The 15,989-nt window shown below is 43.3% G+C and overlaps 1 non-coding gene across 1 annotated transcript; it reads right to left on the minus strand.

Moving 5' to 3' along the window:
• Positions 1-14,963: 14,963 nt before the first annotated feature.
• trnas-gcu (transfer RNA serine (anticodon GCU)) lies at positions 14,964-15,045 on the minus strand. The gene has a single exon. It is a non-coding gene; the product is annotated as a tRNA-Ser (tRNA).
• Between the last annotated feature and the right edge of the window lie 944 nt (positions 15,046-15,989).

Below are 15,989 nucleotides of genomic sequence, written 5' to 3' on the forward strand. Positions count from 1 at the left end.
GCTCCTCAGAACTGTTAGTTCACAGAGATGATTTTTGTTCCACTCAAGCCCTTAAGAGATTGAATAACAATTTAACTAAGACTTGCAATGTTAGAACACACCAGGCGAAGGGTCACGTCTGGGAAACTGTTTTTCCAAGCCAGATGTTTGATAACTGATCATGATGCAATAAGTGAAGTACCATTGGCCATGCTTTTAAAAACTCAAAAACTGTCATTTTTCACCTCAACAAAATAGGCAAAAACAAAGTCATCAAGAAAAGTTCCAAGCATTGCACATGTCGTCCTTGGTGCGAACGTGCTGAAATGCAGCTGTCTCACTGCTATTTCACAATGTTGATTTCCAGTCAGAGAAAAAAATTTTTGTTGTTCCTTATGGAAATCTTAAATTGAACATGAGTTCCTGACATTACAAAACAGCAAAGGTAACAGTTCTGTCAGAGTCAGTGAGAATTTCATATCGGAGATGAAATCAAATGGGAAGAAACGCTGAAATCAGTTGCCTTTGCCTGCTCAGACTCAGTACTACAAAATGATCCTTATTGAAACATATAGGTATTTTCAAGGATTTAATAAGTTGGATGCAGAATGTTTGGTTCTATTGCCAGAGCACCTCGTATCGAATGGCTTGGAGATGCCAGTTTTGGACAGGGGTATGCAAATTTGAATATCATACAACCCCAGGTTATATTTCAACAGGTTTAATTGGAAGTACTAGCTTTCGGACCACTGCTCAGTCATCAGGTGATTGAGGAGTCCACAGTTGTAAGTCACAGAATTTATAGCATATGTTTACAGTGTGATGTAACTGAAATTGTACATTGAAAAATACCGTGATTGTTTGCTAAGTCGCCGATCTGTTAGAATGTCCATGTTAGCTTCACTTCCTTCATATGTAAAGTGCAAAACTTTTTTATTTTAAAGTTTCATTCTCAGGTGAAGTTTAACAACGGGTATCTGCCCCCCCTGTGCTGCTGTCTGTTCCATAATGTTTAGAATGATTCTAATTTATAAAAATGAGTTACCAGAGTCTTACATGGATTCATGCAGTTTTTCAGCAAAGTACAATGTAACTCTCCAAGTACAAGTTCACCCCACAGACGAAAATATGTGTGTGTGCGTGTGTGTGTGTGCGTGTGTGTGTGTGTGTGTGTGTGTGTGTGTGTGTGTGTGTGTGTGTGGAGGAGGGTCTCTGTTTGTAGATAGGGCAATGGGATCACCTGTACTGTGACATGAACCCAATGACCATGGGTACCGAATTTAGCTATCAGTCTCTGTGGGGGCACTTTTAGATGCTGCCTGTTCTGAAGACCGCCTTGGAGGATTGTCACCCGAAGATCCGAGGTCGAATGTACTGCATCACTGAAGTGCTCTCCAACTGGGAAGGGGCACACCTGTCTGTTGATTGATGTGCAGCGCCCATTCCTTTGTTGTCGCCTGTGCTCAGCTTCACCAATGTACCATGTCTTAAGGCATTCTTGCCTGCAATGTTGTTTTTTTTATAGATTAGCGTCAGTCTAAATATTATGGCATGTACGCAGCATACAGGGACTAACACCTTCAACATATTATCTGTGCTGACACTAATTGGTAAAGTCCACCTGAGAACGTAACTGTTAAAATAAAGTTTTCCGATTTACATAAGAAAGAAATGAACCTAACATAGTCATTCTAACAGATGGAAGACTTAACAAGCAATCAAGGTATTTTTCCAATGTATAATTTCAGTGACATTACACTGTAACCTTTCGCTATACATTCTGTATCTCCACAGCCACCTGATGAAGGAGCAGCTCTCCAAACGATATTGCTTCCATTAAACCTGTTGGACTATGACATGGTGTTATGCGATTTTTAACTTTATATTAGAATGCCCATCTCAAAATTAAAATAATGACGAAGAAGCATTTATTCTCTCAGACAGTTCTGGATCAGTGGACTTTCTTGTAGCAGAAGGCTGTTGAGGAAGTGTCATTAGGTGTAATGAGGCTGAGATCCGCAGATCATCAAACAGCAAAGACATCAAGCGTTATGGAGAAAGGCAAGAAAGTGCAGTTCAAGTTTATCAGATCAGATATGAAATCATTCAATGGCGGAGTAGACTTGATGGTCTGAATGGTGTCTATCTGTTCCTAAAATTGTTGGCCTTAATATGAAGCTGCAAAACCGACCTCAGTAAAATGTGCCAAATTTAAAAAAGCGTGGTCCCCCGGAGCACTGAACCGAGGTGAAATGTACAAAGAACAACACACAAAGGGCAGACAATATTGGGTAACTGATCCGTAGTGATCAGTATACCAAGGTAAACAGTAAAACCGATATTCAGTATCTACATTGAACCTGGCTCCACGAGGCACGTAGTTAACTCTCACAAGCCACTGTTCCCCTTCCGTTTTCCTGACGCCCCCTCCGTTCTTGTTTTAAACAGATTGATCGTCAGGCAATTGCAGATGACATTGCTGATGTGGAACTGTAACATATAGAACATAGAACATTACAGCGCAGTACAGGCCCTTCGGCCCTCAATGTTGCGCCGCCCTGTCATACTAATCTGAAGCCCATCCCATCTACACTATTCCATGTACGTCCATATACCTCTCCAATGACAGGCAAAGCATTCCATACCGTAACTACTCTCTGAGTAAAGAAGCTACCTCTGACATCTGTCTTATACCTATCTCCCCTCACTTTAAAGTTGTGACCCTCGTGTTTGCCGTCCCCATACTTGGAAAAAGACTCTCCCTGTCCACCCTATGTAAACCTCTGATTGTCTTGTATGTCTCTATTAAGTCACCTCTCAGTCTTCTCTCCAACGAGTACAGCCTCAAGGCCCTCAGTCTTTCCTCGTAATTCATTCCTTCCATACCAGGCAACATGCTAGAAAATCCCCTCTGCACCCTTTCCAAAGCGTCAACATCCTTCTTATAATGCGGTGACCAGAACTGTTCACAATACTCCAAATGTGGCCGTACAGCTGCAGCATAACCTTCTGATTCCAGGACTCAATCCCTCGATTAATAAAGGCCAAAACACTGTTTTCCTCCTTAACAACCCTGTCAATCTGGGTGGCAACTTCAGGGATCTGTGTATATGGATACCAAGATCTCTCTGCTCATCAGCACTCCCAAGAGTCTTACCATTAGCCCAGTACTTTGCATTCCGATTACTCCGGCCAAAGTGAATCACCTCACACTTGTCCACATTAAACTCCATTTGCCACCTCTCAGCCCAGAACTGCAGCTTATCTATCTCTCTCTGCAACCTACTACATCCTTCGTCACTATCCACAACTCCACCTACTGTCGTGTTGTCCGCAAATTTACGAACCCACCCTTCTAAGCCCTCATCCAGGTTATTTCTAAAATTGACGAATGGCAGTGGACCCAACATCGACCCGTGCAGAATGCTGCTCGTAAATGGACACCAAGATGAACATATTGCATCAACTACAACACCCTGTTTTCTTTCAGCGAGCCAATTCCTGATTCAAAATGCTATGTCTCCCACAATCCCATTCCTCTGCATTTTGTATAATAGCCTACTGGGGGAACCTTATCGAACACCTTGCTGAAATCCATATACAGCACATCAACCGGATTACTCTCATCCACCTGTTTGGTCACTTTGTCAAAAACCTCATAAGATTCGTGAGGCACGACCTACCCTTTACAAAACCGTGCTGACTGTCCCTGATCAGATTATTCTTTTCTAGATGATTATAAATCCTATCTCTTCGAACCTTTTCCAACGCTTAACCAACAACTGAAGTGAGACTCACTGGTCTGTAATTACCAGGGTTATCTCTACTACCCTTCTTGAACAAGGGAACCACATTTGCTATCCTCCAGTCCTCAGGCACGATTCCTGTAGACAATGATGATTTCTAGATCAATGGCACAGGCTCGGCGATCTCTTCCTTTCTTCTCAGAGGATCCTAGGATAGATGCCATCCGGCCCAGAGGACTTGTCTATTTTCACACTCTGCAGTATTTCTAATACCTCTTCCTTGTGTACCTCAATCTCTTCGAGTCTAGATGCAAGTATCTCTGTATCTTCCACGCCAACATTTTCATTTTCTATAGTGCACACTGTCAAAAAATATTTATTTATTGTTTCCCATGTCTCCTCTGACTCCACACACAACTTCCCACTATTATTCTTGATTGGCCCTAATTTAAATCTCGTCATTCTTTTATTCCTGACATACCTATGGAAAGTCTTGGGGTTAACCCTGATCCGATCCGCCAACAACTTCTAATGTCTCCTTCTGGCTCTTCTGAGCTCTCTTATTAGGTCATGCAGGGATACTATTCTGTCTGCTGCACATCATTCTGCTTCGAAATATCAGGCAGTATTTCATATTGATTACTGTAAACGTTAACCTTTAACAAGCCATGACAGTGAAATCACTGAATCCTCATCACTATCCTACCAGGGAAGATTTCTGTTAACATCACAGTGGACACCATGAGATTCGCCATTCAATTCTCCTATCCTTCTGTGCGTGATCCCCTCGGCCCTATTCCGGTCTTGTTGGTTGGTTTACAATACTGAGGCTGTCCAATCATCTTTGCATTTCAGTTTCTAAAGGATGAGACCTTCCCTCTGAGCTGGCACTGTGCTTGCTCAGTGGTGTTAACACTGTCCTTGTAAACTAGAAAAGTGCTTGAAATAGGCCATTCCTGTTTTTCATTCCAAGAACATGAGACAAACCGTTTGGCAGGACAGGAAATAGCGGGCGTGAGCAGTGATCAAGTTTGGCAGCAAGAACGAGGGAAGGCAGTATAAACTACAGAGTAATGGGGAAACAATGGGCCATAAGACCATAAGCCCATAAGACATAGGAGTGGAAGTAAGGCCATTCGGCCCATCGATTCCACTCTGCCATTCAATCATGGCTGATGGGCATTTCAACTCCACTTACTAGTATTCTCCCCGTAACCCTTAATTCCTCGAGACAACAAGAATCTATCAATCTCTGCCTTGAAGACATTTAGCGTCCAGGCCTCCACTGCACACTGCGGCAATGAATTCCACAGGCCCACCACTCTCTGGTTGAAGAAATGTCTCCACATTTCTGTTCTGAATTTACCCCTTCTAATTTTAAGGCTGTGTCCACGGGCCCTAGTCTCCTCGCCTAAAGGAAACAATTTCAAGCGTCCACCCTTTCCAACCCTGCATTATCTTGTACGTCTCTATTAAGTCTCCCCTTAATCTTCTAAACTCCAATAAATACAATCCCAGGATCCTCAGCCATTCCTCATTTTAGACCAACCATTCCAGGGATCATCAGTGTGAATCTCCGCTGGACATGTTCCAGTGCCATTATGTCCTTCCTGAGGTGTGGGGACCAAAACTGGACACAGTACTCCACATGAGGCCTAACCAGAGCTTTATAAAGTCTCAGTAGCACAACGGTGCTTTTATATTCCAACCCTCTAGAGATAAGTGACAACATTGCATTCGCTTTCTTAATCACGGACTCAACCTGCATGTTAACCTTTAGAGAATCCTCGACTTGCGCTCCAGGACCCCTTTGTACTTTTGCTTTACGAATTTTCTCACCGTTTAGAACGTAATCTATGTTTTAATTCTTTTTGCCAAATAGCAAGACCTCGCATTGTTCACGTTGAATTCCATCAGCCATTTCCTGGACCACTCTCCCAAACTGTCTAGATCATTCTGTAACCTCCCCACTTCTCCTCAGTATAACCTGCCTGTCCACCTAACTTCGCATCATCTGCAAACTTCGCTAGAATGCCCCCAGTCCCTTCATCCAGATCATTAATATATAATGCAAACAGCTGTGGCCCCAACACTGAACCCTGCGGGACACCGCTCGTCACCAGCTGCCACTCCAAAAAAGAACCTTTTAGCCCAACTGTCTGCCTTCTGTCAGACAGCCAATCCTCAATCTATCCCAGTAGCTCATCTCAACACCATGAGCCCTCACCTTGCTCAGCACGTTCCCGTTTGGCACCTTATCAAAGGCCTATTGGAAGTCTAGATAGACCACATCCACTGGTTTTCCCGGATCTAACCTACTTGTCACCTCTTCAAAGAATTCCAACAGGTTTGTCAGGCATGACGTCCCCTTACTAAACCTATGTTGACTTATTCTAATCAGACTCTGCTCTAAGAATTTAGAAACCTCATTCTTAATGATGTATTCTAGAATTTTACCAACAATAAAGGTTAGGCTAATTGGCCTATAATTTTCCATCTTTTGTCTTGATCCTTTCTTGAACAAGGGGGTGACAACAGCGATCTTCCAATCATCCGGGACTTTCCCTGACTCCAGTGACTCTTGAAAGATCTCAGCCAATGCCTCCGCTATTTCCTCAGCCACCACTCTCAGAACTCTCGGATGTATCCCATTGGGGCCAGGAGATTTATCAATTTTAAGACTTTTTAGCTTTTCTAGCACTCTCTCTTTTGTAATGGCAACCATACTCAACTCAGCCCCCTGACTCCCTTGAATTGTTGGGATATTACTCATGTCTTCCACTGTGAAAACTGACGCAAAGTATTTGTTAAGTTTTCCTGCTATTTCCTTTTCTCCCATCACTAGGATTCCAGCATCAGTTTGAAGTGACCCAATGTCTACTTGTGCGTGTCGTTTGTTTCTTATGTATTGAAAGAAACTTTTCCTATCATTTCTAATATACCTGGCTAGCCTATCTTCATATTTGATCCTCTCCTTTCTTATTACTCTCTTTATTATCCTCTGTTTGTTCTTGTAGCCTTCCCAATCGCCCGATTTCCCACTGCTCTTGGCCAATTTATAGGATCTCTCTTTTTCTTTTAATACATTTCCTGACTTCCTTTATCAGCCATGGCTGTCTAATCCCTCCCTGGATAAACTTTCTTTTCTTGGGGATGAACCTCTGTACAGTGTCCTTAATTATACCCACAAACTCCTGCCATTTTTGCCCAACTGTCTTCCCTGCAAGCCTCTGCTTCCAGTCTATTTTTGTCAGTTCCTCTCTCATGCCCTCATAATTGCCTTTATTTAACTGTAACACCATTACATCCGATTTTGCCTTCTCTGTTTCAAACTCCAGACTGAACTCTACCATATTATGATCGCTGCTTCCCACGGGTTCCCTTACTTTCAGATCTTTTATAAAGTCTGGTTCATTGCAAAGCACTAGGTCAAGAATAGCCTGCTCCCTTGTGGGCTCCATGACAAGCTGTTCCAAAAAGCCATCCTGTAAGCATTTCATGAATTCCCTTTTTTTGAATCCACTGGCAACATTATTTACCCAGTCCACCTGCATATTGAAGTCTCCCATGATCACCGTGACCTTGCCTTTCTGACATGCCTTCTCTATTTCCCGGTACATGTTGCGTCCCTGGTCCTGACCACTGTTAGGAGGTCTGCACACAACTCCAATTATTTATTTTTGCCGTTGTGGTTCCTCAATTCCACCCACACAGACTCCACATCATCTGACGCTATGTCATTCAGTGCCATACATTTAATTTTGTTCTTAACTAACAGGGAAACCCCACCCCCTCTGCCGACCTCCCTCTCTTTTCGATAAGTTGAAAATTTTTGAAGGTTTAACTGCCAGCCCTGACCTCCCTGTAACCAAGACTCTCTGATGGCTACCACATCATAATCATTCACTATGATCTGTGCCATTAGTTCATCTGCTTTGTTATGAATGCTACGAGCATTCAGGGAAAGTGCCTTAATGCTAACTTTCTTATCATTAGAGATATTGGAAGTCATATGATGTCCTAAGTTATCCTTGCTCTTTTCTGCATTCCCAGTCTGCCTCAATTTTAAATCCACCTGGACACATGCTATCCTGCTGCTGATCTTTCCATTTAATGCCATACTCCCTGTCGCTTTCATTTTCCCTTCCCCCCAACTCAGAAGTTTAAAGTCCTACTGACCACCCTATTTATCCTCTTCGCTAGAACATTGGTACCTGATCGGTTCAGGTGGAGACCGTCCCAACGGTACAGATCCCCCCCTGTTCCAAAACTGATCCCAATGCCCCATGAAGTGGAATCCCTATTTCCCACACAAATCCCTTAGCCACGTGTTTACTTGCCTAATTTTCTTGTCCCAATGCCAATTGGCACGTGGCTCGGGCAATAATCCGGAGATTATGAACCTTGAGGACCTGTGCTTCAATTTCCTGCCCAGTGCTTCGTAATCCCCAAACAGGTCCTCCACCCTAGTCTTGACTATGTTGTTAGTACCAACGTGGACCACAACAACTGGATCCTGGCCCTCCCGCTCCAATATCCTTTTAAGCCGATTGGTGATGTCCTGCACCCTGGCACCGGGCAGGCAACACACCTTGCGAGACTCCCGATCCGGCTTGCAAAGGATACTATCTGTTCCCCCTAATTATAGAATCCCCTACAACAACTACTTGTCTATTAACTCCCCCCTCTTGAATGGCCTTCTGCACCATGGTGCCTTAGTCAATTGGTTCATCCTGTCCAGAGCCCTTTTCCTCATCCGAACAGGGAGCAAGAATATCTTACCTGTTGGAAAAGGCCAGGGGCTGAGGCTCCTCCACTCCTGAACTCAGGTTCCCCCTACCTGCCTCACTTACAGTCACACTCTAATGAGGCTGAACACGAGCTGAATGTGAATTACTTAATCTCCTAGGTGTGACTGCCTCCTGAAACAAAGCGTCCAGGTAACTCTCCCCCTTCCGGATGTGCCACAGTGTTTGAAACTCAGATTCCAGATCAGCAACTCTGATCCGGAGTTCTTCCATCAACCAACACTTACTGCAGATGTGGTCACTGCGATTCACAATGGGATCAGCCAGCTCCCACATCATACAGCTACAGCACATCACCTGCCCAGCCATCTCTGCTTAGTTAATTAATTACTTAGTTACTTTGTACAAGTTTGAGATAGAATACTTTCTGATACCTCTCTGCTATAGTCTTTCCCTAATAAAGAATTAATATATATATACAAACAAAGTAAATTTTTAACCAGTCACTGGTAAAGAAATAGAAAATCCTAACCTTAAAAAAGAACAGTGTAGTTAAGGAGGTTTGAAAGGAGGGTGGGTGGGGGATATACCGGTGTAGAATCTCAGGTTTAGCGGCCTTCCTGATTTATAAACTCACTGCTTTCCTTTCCGGCTGCCCCTCTGGTAGCTGTCACTTCCTCTGCTGCTCCCGCTCTTTCTGTGAAGGTAAGTTATTTTAAAACAAACTGTCTTACCTTAGCTGTAGTCTTCCGGGTTCGTTTTTACTCAGCCGCTGCTTCCACTCAAATGGGCAAGGAACACTGGGACGGGAGGGGCTGAATACTTCCTTTCTTTGCTGTAACCAGACATTGGTGTTGAACTCTGAAATGGGACAACATCAGACAAGTCGGTGAAATCTTACTTTCTGCTTGTTTTCTCCCGAGGCCTATGTCACACTTGGGGAAATGTGTCGGCGTGCTTCAGTCTATGGGTAAAAATGGGGTTCAGTTTCCATCTCAAACATAAATCCCATTGATTGTGTTTTACGGGATTAAAACGTTACAGAGAAATTAGCATTCAGGTGAAACGTCAGAGTTTACAAGGTTATAGACCAAGTACTGGGAAATGAGATGAAGGGACCCATTTCTGTGCTGTAAACACTCCATAATTCAATCATTTTTGAGGGGAAACATGTCTGCAGTGACATAATTCCAAAAACGGTGTTCTGAAGAAACGGTGCAAATGCTTCTGCCCTCATCCCTGGCGGTCTAGTGGTTAGTATTCAGCGCTTTATCTGAGTGGCCTGGGTTTCATTACCGTTCAGGAAATCAGGACTTCTTGATCCTGATGCAGAGAGCGCAGCTCTACCAGGAATCTGTTTCATGCCTTTGATCAGTCAATACTCCAGCTCATCAAAGAAGGGAAAAGTGCCTTTCCTCTCTCTGCACAGTCGGACAGTTAATCCTTCATTCTCCTCTGATTCCACTTCCCAAAGAGTTTCAAAATATTGTCAAAACTGAGTCTCAGCTATTTCTTTTCTGTGCTTTTCATCCATAGAAGCTGCAGTGATTGATTGCGTTGGTTTCTGAAAACAAAACGTACCCATGTGCAGTGTATTGGGCTATTCCAAGATTGCCTTCTCTGACAACGGTGGGACATGACTGATGTTGTCTATGATATGGAAGTGCCAGTGTTTGAGTTGAGTAGACAAAGTTAAAAATTACACAATATCAGGGCAGAGCCCAGCAGGTTTATTTGGAAGCACTAGCTTTTGGAGAGTCGCTCCTTCATCAGGTGGGTGTTTTTCTGCAGAAACTTGGTGTGTGTGTCCATATGCGCGATCTTTTGGAAGATCATCTGGACTTTAACCGACCGTTCGTGGTGTCGACGGCACACGTTACTTGGATGTGTTGGTGTTGGACTGGGGTGGATACATTTAATAATCACACAAAGAAATTTTAGATTCCAAGAGGTGACAAACACATGATGAAGAAACAGTGCATGGAACACTGGTGCTTCCAAATATGTCTGTTCAATACAATGTGGTGCTGTGTGATTTTTACTCTGAGAGCTCTTGGCAATGTTTAACTGATCGAAGACAGTGAAAGAATTTTCGTTCGTGGAGATGAAAATTTCAAATATTACCCACCTCAGCATAACAAAAATGAGTAGGTTGGATGTGTGATGAATCGCCATAATGCGCTTGCGCAAAGTAAAAGTTGAACTTACAACCGCCTAATGCGTTGCCAGCTATACGAATGGTTGTGCCACTGGCCAGATGCACAGCTGAGGTTTTACACGCTGAAGAGCTGTGGTGTTAACAAGGGCATGAGCAATAGCAGTAACAGTCACAAGGCGAACAAAAACAAAGATAATCAACATCATTGATTCACTTCAAATTGTCCTCAGAAAAACGACCATTCACAATCTGATCAGCCAATCAATGAGGTCACTGCTGATCTTGGAAATTGCAACTGACTTTGCTACGTTTTCACCAAAATTTGAAGTAAAGTCCAGCCTAATCATAACATCGCATATTCCCGTTAATTTTCAGTTTTAGATTACGTTATTGACCTGTCCGTATTTGCAGGGAATGAGTGAAAACGTCCTTCCGGTGATGTAATCCAGTGCAGAGAATGCCAGAAATGAAAGGACAAAGACATGAAACATCACTCCCATTTCTCTCTGTACCAATGCGTTTTCCTGAGTTGAATATTTTCAGGACTTGTCTTTATTATCTAAAGAATTAATTATTTTCCCGGGAAAGATTCTTCATAAATCAATTAACATCTGAGGTGTTGAAACATATTTTACTTTAGATTAAACTAGTTGAATATCCTTTCCCCCAGCCTAACGTCCCAATCCTCCCTCCTCTTCCATGTAAATGCAAGCTGATCCAGGTGATGTTGGAGCTCCCAACCTGACGTTCCAATGCTCCTTGCTGCTCCATGTCAATAGAAGCGGTTCTACTTGAAGTTGGAGCGCCCAGTCTGATGTCATAATGCTCCCTGCTCCATGTCAGTAGAAGTGGAGCAGTTCAGGTTGGACCTACCATTCTGATGTCCCAATGCGCCCAGCTGCTAAATGTCATTAAACGCTGATCCTTGTGAGGTTGGAGCTCCCAGTCTGATGTCCCAATGTTCCCTCCTCCATGTCAATAGAAGTGGTCCAGTTGAGGTTGGATCTATCACTCTGATGTCCCAATGTTACCTGCTGCTACATGTCATTAAAGGCTGCTCCAGGTGAGAGTGGAGCTCCCAGAATGATCACCCAAAGCTCCCTGCTCCAGGCCAACTGAAGCTGCTCCAAATAAGGTTAGATCTTGCATTCGGATGTGCCAATGCTCCCTGCTGCTCCATGTCAATGGAAGCTGCTCCAGGTGTGGTTGGAAGTCCTAGAATGATGCTACAATGCTCCCTGGTCCACGTCAAAAGACGCTGCTCCAGATGAAGTGGGAGCTCCCATCCCTGGCAGCTCACATACGTCCATACCATCATAGAAATACTGCCCACTGAACATTTCCACCACTGGAGCCATTGGTGGAATATCCACATCATGAGAAGCTAATATTATTTTTAGTCACCACCGAATCATTATTTCCAAAAGTTATTCTTTCTTAAACCTTATTTAGCATGTGCATACTGCAGTCAATCCGAAGTAAGATAATGGTGCTTATTGATCTATGCTTATTAAACATTGCATCCTATTTTTCTTGTTGAGTAACTGCGAGTTAGCAAGGACAATGTCTATATCGAAATCACACTTTTATTCCAGGTGAGAGATTGTGGTTTGCATTTTTTAAAATGAACTTGTTCACTGTGTAAAATGATCAAATACATCTCAATTTCAAAACAAAATTGGTAACGTTGTCATCTATCTTGAAATGTGATGTCTTCTTCTTTCAACCAGACGGGTATTATAACGAAAAGTCTATTAATGATATGCGTATAAAGACACTTTAAATCGCAAGGTTTGTGAAGGTTTGTAGCTCAGGTTGAGGTTTAAGGTGTAGGTTTACTCGCTGAGCTGTAGGTTTGATATCCAGACGTTTCATTACCTGGCTAGGTAACATCATCAGTGGCGATCTCCAAGTGAAGCGAAGCTGTTGTCTCTTGCTTTCTATTTATACCTTTCTCCTGGATGGGGTTCCTGGGTTTGTGGTGATGTCATTTCCGGTTTGTTTTCTGCGGGGTTGATAGATGTGTTTGTTTATGGCATTGTTGTTGGAGTGCCAGGCCTCGGGAATTCTCGAGCATGTCTTTGTTTAGACTGTCCCAGTATCAATTTGTTGGCCAAGTCGAACTGGACTACCAAAAATCCATAAACCAGGAGCCCCCTCAGACCCATAGTCTCATTACCCGGAACACCAACTTACAGACTGGACAAAGAACTACAAGCAAGACTGAAATACCTCACAGAAGAGTCACAGCACTCCATCCACTCCACCCAGGAATTCCTAAAAATCATCAAAAACACCAAAGTAGAGGAAGGGGAAGCAATGGTCTCATTCGACATAATAGAACTGTTCACCTTGATCAACATCGACCTGGCAAAGGAAACACACTTTTACAAGAGACCATCACACACACCAACCACCATCAATCACATTACCAACGAAAACATCATGAAGCTTGTGGACCTGTGCCTCACCACCCACTTCACTTTCAACAACATAGTCTACAAACAAACCCCCAATGGCCCATCCATGGGATCTCCGCTATCAGGATTCATAGCAGAAGCGGTAATGCAAAGACTAGAACAAACAGCCCTTGCAACAATCAAACCAAAATCTGGGTCCGCTACGCAGATGACACCTTTGTCATCACAAAACGAAACAAGATAGTAAAGACATTTAACATCATCAACAACACTCTCACAGGCATAAAGTTCAACAAGGAGGAAGAAACCGACAACAAACTCGCATTCCTGAAAGACACAGTAGAAAGAAAGGACAACAGAGAACTACAACTCTTTGCATACAGAAAAGCGACAAACACTGACCAAATACTTAACTACACCAGTAACCATCCCATCATACACAAACGAAGCTGCGTCAGAACAGTATTCCAACGAGCCACCACACACTGCAGCACAGACGAACTTCGGAAAACAGAGGAAAACCACCTTTACAATGTATTCGAGAAGAACAGATACCTAAAAAAATACAGTCCACACATTCCTCAAGAACAAACCACGACAAGCAGACCAAACAGAGCCAGAAACCATAAGATCCTTACCATACATCAAAGAAGTTTCAGACATGACAGCCAGACTACTTCGACCCCTCGGAATCCTAGTAGCACACAAACCCACCAACACTCTCAAACAAAAACTAACAAACTTAAAAGAACCAGAACAATCCACAGACAAAACCAACGTCATCTACAAAATTCCATGCTAGCCAAAAAAAGACACGACCTTCTCTCCCTCGTAGCCCTACACACGGATTAAAAATACCACCATTTCGACTGGGACAACACATCTATACTGGGACAGGCTAATCAAAGACACGCCCGAGAATTCATAGAGGCCTGGCACTCCAACCACAACGCCATAAACAAACACATTGATCTCGATTCCATCTATCAACCCCTCAGAAAACGAACAGGAAATGACATCACCACAAACCCCAGGAACCCCATCGAGGAGAAAGATATAAATAGAAAGCAGGAGACAACAGATTCGCTTCACTTGGAGGTTGCCACTGATGATGATGTTACCTAGCCAAGTAATGAAATGTCTGGATATCAAAGCTACAGCTGAGCAAGCAAACCTACACCCTACATTTTATATTATTTTTCATGTTTATATTGCATGAATCTGCGGTTATTGATCCACAGTTTAGTTTGCCTCCCTGAAGGTAACATGCTGATTTCTCCAGTTGTTCATAGTTCAATGTGATGCATCCAGTGTGTGCATAACGAGAGGGAGCTTGCTTCCCACATCTTGTGTTTATCTGTGCCTTATGTCCAGCATTCATCAATGGCGAGAGCAAGGGGCGAGGGCGAGACCAATATGTCAGTCTTTCCGTGCCCATGCACGGCACCCACATTGGCAATTCTCCACTGTGCATTTCCAGCCAGTTCTCAGTACCCCTACACCCACGCCCTGCCCCTTTGAAATATCGCCATCATTTTGTGCTGTCTCGCTGTGCTCTTCTCACCATGATGAATTACTTCTCTTCAATCTCCTTCAGGTTTCATCTGACAAAACGTTCATTAAGAATCCCTTTGCATAAACATGCACTTCGCAGCTCTCATTATTTGATTTTCCTGGATGTCTTTCAAACGGAAAAACGTTCACAGCAACTTGATTTGCAAAAGGAAACCGCGCTCCCTTTCATTATCCCAATGCAACCTACATTTCAATACAGTTTCGTCAACAGGCTCAGACCATTCTTTGAAATTTTGTAATAGTGTAAATGCGTATAAACTGACCATTAGCGTTCCAGTTTCAAAATGACAGCTGTGATCATCTGAAAACAGCACCACGAAAATGCCGTTGATGACAGCGACGAGAGTGGGATTCGAACCCACGCGTGCAGAGCACAATGGATTAGCAGCCCATCGCCTTAACCTCTCGGCCACCTCGTCACAGATGCAGGATTGACTATGACCTTATGAATAATTGAATTGGGTAAATTATGCAGAGCAGCAGATATTTCTCCCTGGTGTTGGTAAAATGATAAATAACACAGTACGGTTCCAAGACTTTGGTCTGACCCCTGGGTTGTGGGGCAAATGCACTCCCACTGTCACACTATGCACACAGTGATCTGAACAAAAATGAGGAAATGAATATGTAACAAGGTCTGTTGAATTCTGTGAAGATTTGAAGCTTTCGGAATGAAGAACCCGAGACAGCAGGAGGTGTTCTTTCAATAAAGAGTTGGATAGAGATCTTAAGGATAGTGGAATCAAGGGTTATGGGGATAAGGCAGGAACAGGATACAGATTGAGGATGTTCAGCCATGATCATAATAAATGGTGGTGCTGGCTCGAAGGACAGAATGGCCGACACCTGCACCTGTTATCTATTGTCTATTAAATTGCCTGTGAGGAATTGTTTTCCAGACTGGAGGTGAGTGCATAGTGCTCAATGTCATTATTCAGAAAACCTAACTTCCGCTCAGACGTTTTTGACACGCACTTGTGTACAGAACAGACAATTTCAAAATCCAAAATAAGGCTAAACTGACAATTAAACTCAACAATGCAAAAACCTTGATCTGTATCATGTTCCTGGGCCGTGCGACACCAAGTCAATGTATGATCACAGCAATACAGTGAGCAAGTGTCAGAAGGAATATGAGTGCAGTGCCAGTGCGCATGCTGGGAGCAGCAGGTGACACAAGGGGAAGTGGATTTCCCACAACAGGAACACTTCCCAAACAGAGGACTGCGGTGGAAGAATTCAGAGGGGGTTTATATTTTGGAATTTGATGCCAGAGACACAATGGAGATCTGCCATTGAGCCTATTCAAGATGAAGATTTTAAGATTGCTACAGTTGTAAAACAAAATAAAAAGCTCATGGGT

Source organism: Chiloscyllium punctatum, chromosome 18, assembly GCF_047496795.1.
Source record: "Chiloscyllium punctatum isolate Juve2018m chromosome 18, sChiPun1.3, whole genome shotgun sequence".
NCBI lineage: Eukaryota > Metazoa > Chordata > Chondrichthyes > Orectolobiformes > Hemiscylliidae > Chiloscyllium > Chiloscyllium punctatum.